This window comes from Pezoporus occidentalis, unplaced genomic scaffold (assembly GCF_034315485.1).
Source record: "Pezoporus occidentalis ecotype Australia unplaced genomic scaffold, CSIRO_AGI_Poc_V1 ctg325, whole genome shotgun sequence".
NCBI lineage: Eukaryota > Metazoa > Chordata > Aves > Psittaciformes > Psittacidae > Pezoporus > Pezoporus occidentalis.
Genome location: NW_026915213.1, coordinates 290,433 through 301,224, shown reverse-complemented (window position 1 = coordinate 301,224; position 10,792 = coordinate 290,433). Strand labels below are relative to the sequence as shown.

The 10,792-nt window shown below is 40.2% G+C and overlaps 1 long non-coding RNA gene across 3 annotated transcripts in view; it reads left to right on the top strand.

The window, feature by feature from the left end:
• Positions 1-10,792, top strand: part of LOC134168860 (uncharacterized) — a 21,522-nt gene extending 10,730 nt beyond the window's left edge. For all 3 annotated transcript variants that reach the window (XR_009966689.1, XR_009966688.1, XR_009966690.1), the window contains exons 2-3: positions 7,415-7,531; positions 10,503-10,792. This is a non-coding gene — a long non-coding RNA (uncharacterized LOC134168860). The remainder of the gene's footprint in view (positions 1-7,414; positions 7,532-10,502) is intronic.

Here is a 10,792-nt window from a genome sequence, read left to right as displayed (position 1 = left end):
ACTTGTTGCTACACGAAGTCACTGTCTCTATCACGGCACCTTCTGCCCAGGGAGGCTGTGAATGCTCCATCCCTGGCAGTGTTCAAGACCAGGTTGGACGAGGCCTTGGGTGATATGATTTAGCGTAAGGTGTCCCTGCCCACGGCAGGGGGGTTGGAACTAGATGATCTTAAGGTCCTTTCCAACCCTAACTATTCTATGATTCTATGAGTCAAAAAGGCCAGGAAAAGTTGCTGCTTTCCACTCTCATGTTTACATGTTTCACTTTGAAAATACTTTTTTCATAACGTGAGTGTGAAAGCAGCATATCCCAGCAACCCCAGTAACCACAGTAAATGTCACAGGCAGAGGAGCACATATCATAAGCAACATACAGGATTAAAAAAGAATAGGTCAAAGTGACTCAGAGGTTTGTAAGAGTACTGAGTGCAGTATCCTTTCTTTGCCAGAACCTACTCTTTGATGAAATTCAGTGTGATCTGGTATTTTTCCTTAGCTGTATACAGCAAATAATATTTCAGGTTTTACTTAAATTCTCTGTCCTCATATTTGCTGAGGTACATTGGCAACAGAATAATAAACTGGAGATAAGATGCTGAGGCCCTAATCAGATACGTAGGAATTTTCCTTTATTGAAGTTACCTGTGGATGGAATGCATCAATATCCATAAGCTATTAATATCTCTGTAAGATGTATGTTATCTTTTGGGAGAATATATATAAAATGTAGCTGAATACAAAAAGAGACAAAAAGTTTTTCTTATTAAAACATTAATGAGAAAATTTAAAAAGACGCACACACACCAGAAAGAATACCATCAACCATAAAAACCTGTCAACATCTAAAACAGCAACGAAACTAACAGTAACAGGTTATGGGACAATCCTCTTTTAAAAAATTCAGGTAGAAAAAGTTGAACTTTTTGAACATCGTTTAAGAAAAAACTAATGACCAAAAATGTAATGGTCATGCTATTGCTTCATCATCTTGAGAAGTTACCAAATTAGTCTGCGCTTTCTATAAACAGTGGTCTCAAATGTACACAGCATTCACAATGAGGCCTTTGGAGAATCAAGTAGCGACAAGCGTGTTCTGTGTAAGGCACAACCCTCTGGTTCACAAGCTGTCATACTGTCACACTGCTGAATCAAGTTTTTAGGCTGACCACAGTAGTTCAAAACATGCTAATAGGAAAAAATAGGAGAAATATTTAAAAAATTAAAATCTGTTTAAAATCATCTTCCTTAGAATTAGTGGCTTTCAGATTCAGAGGGAAGATGAGTTACAGCTTGGAACACGGAATATAACATTCTCCCTATTCCCAATGTGAGAAGACATATTGCAACACATTGTATGGCGTCCTGGGTTCAGCAGTATCAGTCATTTTTCTCTTTCGTAGTAGGTGGTGCAGCGCTGTGTTTTTGACTTTTGGCCTGGGAACAGCGCTGATAACGTCAATGTTTTTAGTTGTTGCTCAGTAATGTTTACTCTGACCAAGGACTTTGTGAGCCTCACGCTCTGCCAGGGAGGAGGAGGAAGTTGGGAGGAAGCAGAGACAGGACACCTGACCCAAACTAACCAAAGAGGTATTCCATACCACAGCACGTCATATCCACTATATAAACTGAGGGCAGTTACCCGGAAGGGTTAGATCACCGCTCGGTTGGGCTGGGTATTGGTCGGCAGGTGATGAGTGGTTGTATTCTCTTCCCTTATTATTATTGGTCTAAACCCCAGCTCATGTTCCCTATTAGTGGGTGAACAATCCAACGCTTGGTGAATTCTGCTTCACAATGATAGGAAGAGCCGACATCGAAGGGCCAAAAACTATGAAGAAAGCTATGAACGCTTGGCCGTCACAAGCCAGTTATCCCTGTGGTAACTTTTCTGACACTTCCTGCTTAAAACCCAAAAAGCCAGGATCGTGAGGCTCCGCTTTCATGGTCTGTATTCATACTGAAAATCAAGATAAAGCAAGCTTTTGCCCTTCTGCTCTGCAGGAGGTTTCCATCCTCCCTGAGCTCGCCTTAGGACACCTGTGTTACGCTTCAACAGGTGTACCGCCCCAGTCAAACTCCCCACCTGCCGCTGTCCATGGAGCGGGTTGCTCCCAGCACATGCGGGGTTCTTGGTGCCAGAAGCGAGGGACCATCGTGAGACAGGTTAGTTTTACCCTACTGATGATGTGTTGCTGCAATAGTAAGCCTGCTCAGTATGAGAGGAACCGCAGGTTCAGACCCCTGGTGCATGCGCTTGGCTGAGGAGCCACTGGTGCGAGGCTACCACCTGCGGGCTTGTGACTGAACGCCTCTAAGTCAGAATCCGCCTAGATGCTCGATGTTGTACTGTTGCATCATCGGTCGCTAGAGATTGACCCAGGAAATGACAGTGCTGTTCAGAATATGTGGGTTAAAGCCCTTCCTGAATCTTCACTAGTGAAGACAGGCCTTCCTCATAGGAGAAGCAAAACTTCTATCTTCAAACCCGGGCAGATGGAGCTTGTCTAGCCTTGTATGGTCTTCCACCATAGAGAAAGACACTCTTACAAAACCCACGACCTGTGGACTTTGCTGTCACCATCCTAGCTAGCTAGGCTGTGGCAATTAAACCTCAGGTGTAAAGGGTGGGGCCAGTTCTGTGCATGCTGCGCCTCACCTAAAAAATCCACTGCGCAGGCTGGAAGGGCTTACTGTCACTTGTCTGAATGGACAGGTGAAGGTCGAAATGGCAGGTGACAAGGTGCATGGGTAGCTGCAGATCCAACCTTGCATGTGGGCAGACCAGTGCATGGGTAGCTCAAGTTAGCTCAGGAGTTGACAGTCCTGGTCAGACACTTCCTGATTGCCTAAGCAGCCTTTTTTCCAACTGAATTTTGATATCCCACATGCCCTTGGTCATTGTGCTTGTAGTAAGCATGGGTAAAGCCCTTCCAAAATCTTCGCTCGCAAAGCCAAGCCATCAATCAATTATTATTGGTGGTAGCAGCAGTGGTTTGTGTTATACCTTAGTTACTGGACTGTTCTTATCTCAACCCATGGGAGTTTCATTCTTTCCATTCTCCTCCCCATCCCTCTGGGAGCAGGTGGGAAGAAGCGGGAAGGGGAGTGAGCGAGTGGCTTGGTGGTTCTGAGTTACCAGCTGGGCTTAAACCATGACATATGGGAACTCACTGAGCTAAAGAGTACAAGGGTGATCACTGGTAGGAAAATACTTTGCTATCCAACAGAAAATGCATCTTTGCAGCTCCAGCCCAAGCTGTTTGCAGCCACCATTGCTTTACAGGTTTTCCTTGAAATTTTGTATGAACTGAAGTTTCCTACGACAGCTGAAACAGACTGCATTACAACATCAGGATCTTGGTTGATAATTAATCTTTGCAATTTGCGCCAGTTTATTGACAATATAGAGAAAGATCTAAGAAAAAAGATTGAGACTAGAGTTCATTTTGTATGGCTTTTTTCTTTTTCCACACCATTTCCACTAAGATATTAGAATTACTACCTTTAAACGCAGCAGAAGACTCATCTTGACAGATGCAGCAGCACTGTGAATTATTGGGAAGTTTGATATAAAACAAGATGATAGATAAAATTGAGAAATAATGTTCTGGTATTGGAGCCTATTTTATTCTTGGAGATTGATGATGCATATCCAGAATTCTTATTCTTTGTTGAAGGGCTGAGAGAGAAAAATTGTGCAAGTACCAAAACTGCTGGTAAGGAAACAGGGAAAACAGCTGGCCTAGAATAATCACCACTTACCTGCCAGAAGACAAAACACTGTATTCCTTGGGCCAATATGTCATCCTACCTTTCCAAAAGGATTGTGAGAACAGGTTTAGGATACTGTTCCCCTGTGATATGTTCTGTTGAAATTAAAATATATATATATATATATATATAAAGATTATATGGCACCAAAATCCCGTCAAAGAAAATAAAATCATTGCCAAAACAGGAGAGGGAGTTAAGAAAACAAGTGGATGCACTAACGAAATGCGTGATATTTAACTGAAGAGTACCAGGAAACCAGGAAGCATACAGAAATATTTTTGTGAGAGGAATGTAAAAGCAGTAACCAAACAGCATGGTCAATACACCATACGCTGTGAGGGAAAATTTAAGAAAAGCAAATCCCTTCTTCAGGAAATCCAGCTATCAGCCTATGGTGCTGAAAACCAAAATCAATTAGAAGCAACTGTGCTAATAAGAAGATGAATTTACACTAATAACTTTGTGTAAGTTACTGAGCAACTGGAAGCAGACAGAAAGCTTCAGAAAAACTCTGAAAAACAGTATGCATACAGAGCAGCTGGAAAGCCAGTTAGTGTAGTTAGTACAGGGACCAACAAGTCATCATTAGGGTGATCCTGGCTTTAGGGTGTCAGGGACAGGCAGTAATAGTAGGCTACTGGGGGGACCTTAATACCACTTCACTCTTCACTACTCAGGCTCTCTAGCCCTAAACATTCTTACATGCACCATAGCTCCCTTTCCTAACATAGACTTAAAATGACAAGGTAAGTTCCAGTGTTGGATAGAAAGGCATGTATACGTGTGCCAAAGACATTTTATATCTGTGTTTCCTGACAGACATTTTATGTTCTTTTGGGAAGCAAGAGAAACTCAGGCATTTATTTTATAAAAGACATATGTTTTCATGACTATGAGACAGAAGAAAAAGCCAAGGTGAAGTACTTTCACCCATTTCTCTATAACTAGATTTAGGCTGCTGAACATTAGTCCTAAATAATAATTAAAAAAAAAAAAAAAAAAGAAAATTTGTAAAATGTTTAATGAAGAGTATTACCTTCCATTGCAGTCAATTTGTGAACAAATCCCACATTTGGACAGATGTAAATGTGTCCACCATTGGACATCCACAAGATATATTCACCTGTTTTGTGCATAAGCAGAGCTGACTGTATTACCAGCAATGCCAGCTTTGGAGCCACACTTGGTCAAATCCCTAGGTTTAGCTGCTGTTACTGGGAACACTGGCACTCTGAAACTCATTTGAGGCACAGGCTGAAAGTCAAACCTCATGGTAGTCAGAGACAGAACCCCCATTGACTTCAGCAAGGCCAGGACTGCATTCAGCCAAAGAAATGAATGGCTGTTCACTCACAGTTGAAATATAGACCAGACTGCCTGTCATTAAAGCATGACCCATAGAAGGAGTAATACTGGCAAAATGTAGACCTAAATTTAGTGCTGATAGGAAAACCTTCTTTAAAGAATGAACCTTCTTTAAAACCTTCTTTTTTAAATAAAAGCAGAAAATATTTTGAAAAGAGATATGATGATATATGAAGAGTTGTGGTCAATGGCTCAGTGTCCGGCTGGAGACCATAACGAGTGGTGTCCCTCAGGGATCAGTGTTGGGACCGGTCTTGTTCAACATCTTTGTCGCTGACATGGACAGTGGGATTTAGTGCACCCTCAGTAAGTTTGCTGATGACACCAAGCTGTGTGGTTCAGTTGATATGCTGGAGGGAAGGAATGGCATCTAGAAGGACCTTGACACATTTGTTGAGGTGGGCTGATGCCAACCTTATGAAGTTTAACCATGCCAAGTGCAAGGTCCTACACCGTGGTCAGAGCAATCCCAGGCACAGCTACAGGTTGGGCAAAGAAGAGATTCAGAGCAGCCCTGTGGAGAAGGACTTCGGGGTGTTGGTCGATGAGAAAATGAACATGAGCCAGCAGTGTGCACTTGCAGCCCAGAAAGCCAGCCGTATCCTGGGCTGCATCAAGAGGAGCGTGACCAGCAGGTCGAAGGAGGTGATCCTGCCCCTCTACTCTGCTCTTGTGAGACCTCACCTGGAGCATTGTGTGCAGTTCCGGTGTCCTCAACATAAAAAGGACATGGAACTGCTGGAACAAGTCCAGAGGAGGGCCATGAGGATGATCAGGGGACTGGAGTACCTCCCGTATGAGGATAGGCTGAGAAAGTTGGGGCTGTTCAGCATGGAAAAGAGAAGGATGCGTGGAGACCTCATAGCAGCCTTCCAGTATCTGAAGGGGGCCTATAGGGATGCTGGGGAGGGACTCCTCATTAGGGACTGTAGTGATAGGACAAGGGGTAATGGGTTAAAACTTAAACAGGCGAAGTTTAGATTGGATATAAGGAGGAAATTCTTTCCTGTTAGGGTGGTGAGGCACTGGAATAGGTTGCCCAGGGAGGTTGTGAATGCTCCATCCCTGACAGTGTTCAAGACCAGGTTGGACGAGGCCTTGGGTGATATGGTTTAGTGTGAGGTGACCCTGCCCATGGCAGGTGGTTTGGAACTAGATGATCTTAAGGTCCTTTCCAACCCTAACTATTCTATGATTCTATGATTCTATATCTGGAAAAAATACAGAAGTCAGATTGAGTGTGTCTGTTACAGTTACCGTACCAAAACCATAACCTGACTTATGTCCAGGAACAGTAATAGACACATGAACACAGAGCTATTTGTCTTGAAGCTAAGGTGCGGAATACCCTAAAAATGAAGAGCATCATTACAATGTACTCAAGGTGTTAAGCAATACTTATAATCTAGTAAGGATCCATAGTGCCCAGCATAAAGAGTTTTATTTTTAAAGCACAGTTTTTTTCATTAATGTCTTGAGCAACATCCTTTGTGGAGGATAGCAGCTAAGTGACAGTTGGCTTTTGCAACAGTATGATCTCCGTAAGTTTAAGAGCATTGCACAAATGTTCTTTTTTTTAATTTTTTCTTTCCCCCCCCCCCCCCCCCCGCCTTTTTTTTTTTTTCACCCTTAGCGAAGAACTGGAAATGAGGGAAGTGAGTAAAGTTTTTTAACATGAGCAGATTGTTTTCCTTTATGTAAACAGTCTCAGGGGATTTGCTGAGACACAGAATTCAAACAAACAGATTTTATTTCATAATAAATGAGCTTTTAAATTATTCTGACATATTCAATTACACAAATACATTTTTTCCAATTCAGAAAAAATCAGAGATTTTTCAATTCTTTTTCCTTGCATCAGCAAATAACCTTACTTTTCTTCTCAGACAACTTATTTGCCTTTTTCTTGAATCTTGTGATCTCATTTTCATTTACATCACCAGACAATCCTATCATTAGGATTTAGAGATTTATTAAACTTTTAATGATAATCTTGATAATGTATTTGTAATGTATTGAACCCATTCCTAATGAAGGTTTGTTTTAAAGGAATATAAACAAGAAGGACTTGTTCTCCTCTAATGCATTTTGGCAGCAGAAGCTCCCATAGAGAGGAAATGAGCTGTCCCATGGTTAGCATACTGGTCTGGAACACAGAAAATCCTGGTTTAGTTCCCTATTCTGCCGTAGACTTCCTGGATGACCTTAAATAAATCTCTCTCTGCCTCTGATCCATATGTGTATAAAGAAATAATACCTGTTTCCTGGTTAACAGATGAAAGAAAATGAAACAGCTGAAAAGATCCCAAAGTCTGTCAGTCCAGTTGAGCCGTCCTTACTCAGGTTGTGGATTTGCTCATGCTGCTGCCTCATCTCCATCTGCAGGTTTTTTGTATGAACAGACCTTTACCCCTTTAGCAAATGTCTTTCCTGTCCTTTTATCACCCCAGTAATCTTTTCCTGTCTTTATTCTCTCTACATCCTTGACTACCTTATCCCCCACCTGTCTTCTTTCACCTCTGAAACAGCACCCATCATTGACACCTGTTTTCGGGTACAAACCCAGATACTTTAATAGTCTAATCAAGGTAAATGATTCGCTCTTTTGTCCTTCCTAAGCTTCTGGAATCTATAGCATATGTAAGACAAAATTAAACCCTTAAACCACTCTTATAAATTCTACCTAACCTAACACACATTTCATCCTGGATGCTAGGGCAAGGATGATCTTTCAGAGACAGCCCTAGGAAGAGTACTTAGAAATCTGCAGCTCATAATATGACACGATAAAATGTAAACCACAGAACTTTTGCACTTTTGAGCAATTTCTTTTAAACACTATAAACCATACATGTGCTATTAATATATAACATAAAAAGAATTCATATGAAGTGTAAATACCAAGAAAAGATCAAAGAAATATCCAGAATAATTAGCACTTTCAAAAACATTGTTTGAAATAAATCAAAGAAGCTTTGATAATTCAATCTACTGAAAAACAGACTGTTGGTTAAAAAAAAACACCACCAAACATACATTGCATTGAAACTAAATGTAGGGCTATTCTTTATAAACCCACCTTCTTTCATTTTGAGATTACTAGGGAAATAAATCACAGATTCTCCAACACCTATTTTGTAAAAAGCAAATGGAAAACCAGACTCAAGAGACACTTACTTTGTTCTATTCCGGACTTTGATCCACGGGCCATGTATGACTAGGTTTTGGGGTGGTTTTTTACATTCTTAATCCCAGCTTCAAAGTTGTTGTATGTGAGCCAAGTATGTTCCAAAGACTGTACATATGGTTACTGCCAATGGAGTTCAGAGTTAGAGGGGAAAGTAACCAATGGCTAATGTTCCTAACAATCCTATCAGATTAATATATTCCAACTCTTTGTCTCAGGATGATAACATTATTTTTACAATGTATTCTTTATAAGAAAAATACAGGGAAAACTTAAGGATAATGCTTTCCAGAGTTTCAAAACTTAGAGGTGCGAATACAGATAGTTTACCAAGAGTCTGACAGTATTACTGTTCTTATTTGCCGGCATTGTATGTATGAGTACATTGAGTCTTCATGTTACATTTTCCATAAAATTTGCATACGTGATAATTCTGGATTTCTATTTTGAAGCTGTAAGTACTAGTCTACTGGACTCACCTTTTTTTTTTTTTTCTGCATATGTTGCAGTGTGCAATGGCATCCAGAAAAAATCCCAAAGATCCTAAATCAAGATGTTTCATCGAATCCGTATAAAAAAATATCACAACTTCAGCTGCCTTTTCTGGAGTGATTAAATACACGAAAAAGTCCCTGAATATCCCCTCTGCAAAGAGATATCGGTTCTATATTAATCTCTCAATCTCCTGACCAAAATCCCGCTGTGCATATTTTGCACAGCTCACAGTAGTAGGCAAGAGGCTTATATTCAATTCCACATGATTCTCCTCAAAGCAACATTTATACTCAGTTTCTACTTTGCTATAGGGTAAAAAGTTTGCTTCAGGAGGCAAAGTTTTTAAAGGAAACTATCCAAATTCAGTTAAAAGTATTAGGCAATTATTTAAATTGCTTGCACTTTAAAATATTACCTCATTCAGATAACAGGTAATTAGACAAATTGTGAAGTTGAGGGGGGGGGGGGAAATCCCATATATTTACTCCCACTGCATTATGTTTGGCCTCCTAGTCATTATTTCACTTTTGTTTAACAGTGAAAATAGAAAACTGACGCTGAGAGTCTTCATTGAGTTAACAGTAGTATGACTGTACGCAAAAAAAAAATTGATAAACTAAACGTGCAATTTACTTTGAGGGTAGAAAGTTTGTAAATTAGGACTGAGTAAATCATAACCACGTAAAAGGTGATGTGTTGTTATTGCCCTGCCAATGTATTCTAATACTAATCTGATCACCTGTAAAGAAGGAAGCTCAGTTCAACCCTCACTATCTTTTGTAAAAATAACAGCAAAGGTGTCAGGTAGAACTAATATCAGTGAAGATTATTGGCAGCCAAAAACCAGAGTACAATAATCAAATGGAGGCCTGTTGGAGGAGCTGTTGTTGGCATTACCATTATAAAATCAATTTAACTATTGACATGAGGGGGGAAAAGTCCACAACTTCACAAATAACTAACCCAACTTATTCCAAACTATTTCCTTTCTTTGGTTTTCCTAGTGATAGGAGCAATATCTCATCTACCAAGAACTGAAAAAATTAATCTACATAGTAAATGTAGAGTGAGGTATGTGACATTTGGTAAAATAGCCTTTCTTTTTTTTTTTTTTTTTTTTGCCAATAAAACTGTTTTCAGAAGAGAGGCTGAAAAACAGGAAAACTTGGAGAAAAATTATCCACTCAAGCTCTTAACCTTTTCTCTGTAATAAATAGCTTCCAGTATAACACTTGAGTGGGGATTAGTTTGCAGGCAGTTTCAGAGGAGAAAAGAAGTCACAGTTTTCTCTCCTTGTGGCTCCAGTATAATAGTTGAGGCACCACTTTGTAGCAAAAGTATGGGAGTGGAAAGGCAGATGGGAAGTGGATAATGCTGTTTCAGAGCCCTGTGTCTTACAGACTGAGAAGCATTCACAAAGCTGGAGCTAATGCTGTGAAACCAACGCTTGTGAAAGAGTTTCAGTCCCTTACACAGATTAACAAACCTATCAGCACAGCCAGTGCAAGGCTTTAGGACACAGTCCAGCACTCACAGCAAACACTGGCCATTAGCAGTACTTTCAAACATTTCAATATGATCATCAAATCACTACAAAGACTCACTTGTTTAGAGAAATTTAATTTTGCTACAATATAAGATACTCGTAGCTGATTAATTTCTCCTATTTTTTTTATGACAGGTTTCCCAGAAAGCGTGGCTACTGACTCAGTCACTGTTTTCCACAGAACTTGTGCATCAGGTTTTGTTTTCTTTCAATTATATTCCAAGCCCTCTTTGCTGTTAAGGAAACCCGAATGTGATCTGACGCTCTGAACTTGGAGAAGGACATAAGTGTGTCTGACAGGAAGTCTGTATTGTATCTTGCAGTGCTTCAAAAGTGTAACTTGTACTGTTAAATTTTAAAGATATTAAGCATCCAGTTATGAATTTTGGCTGTAATTCCTGTATATTAAAGTAAATAAATAAGTA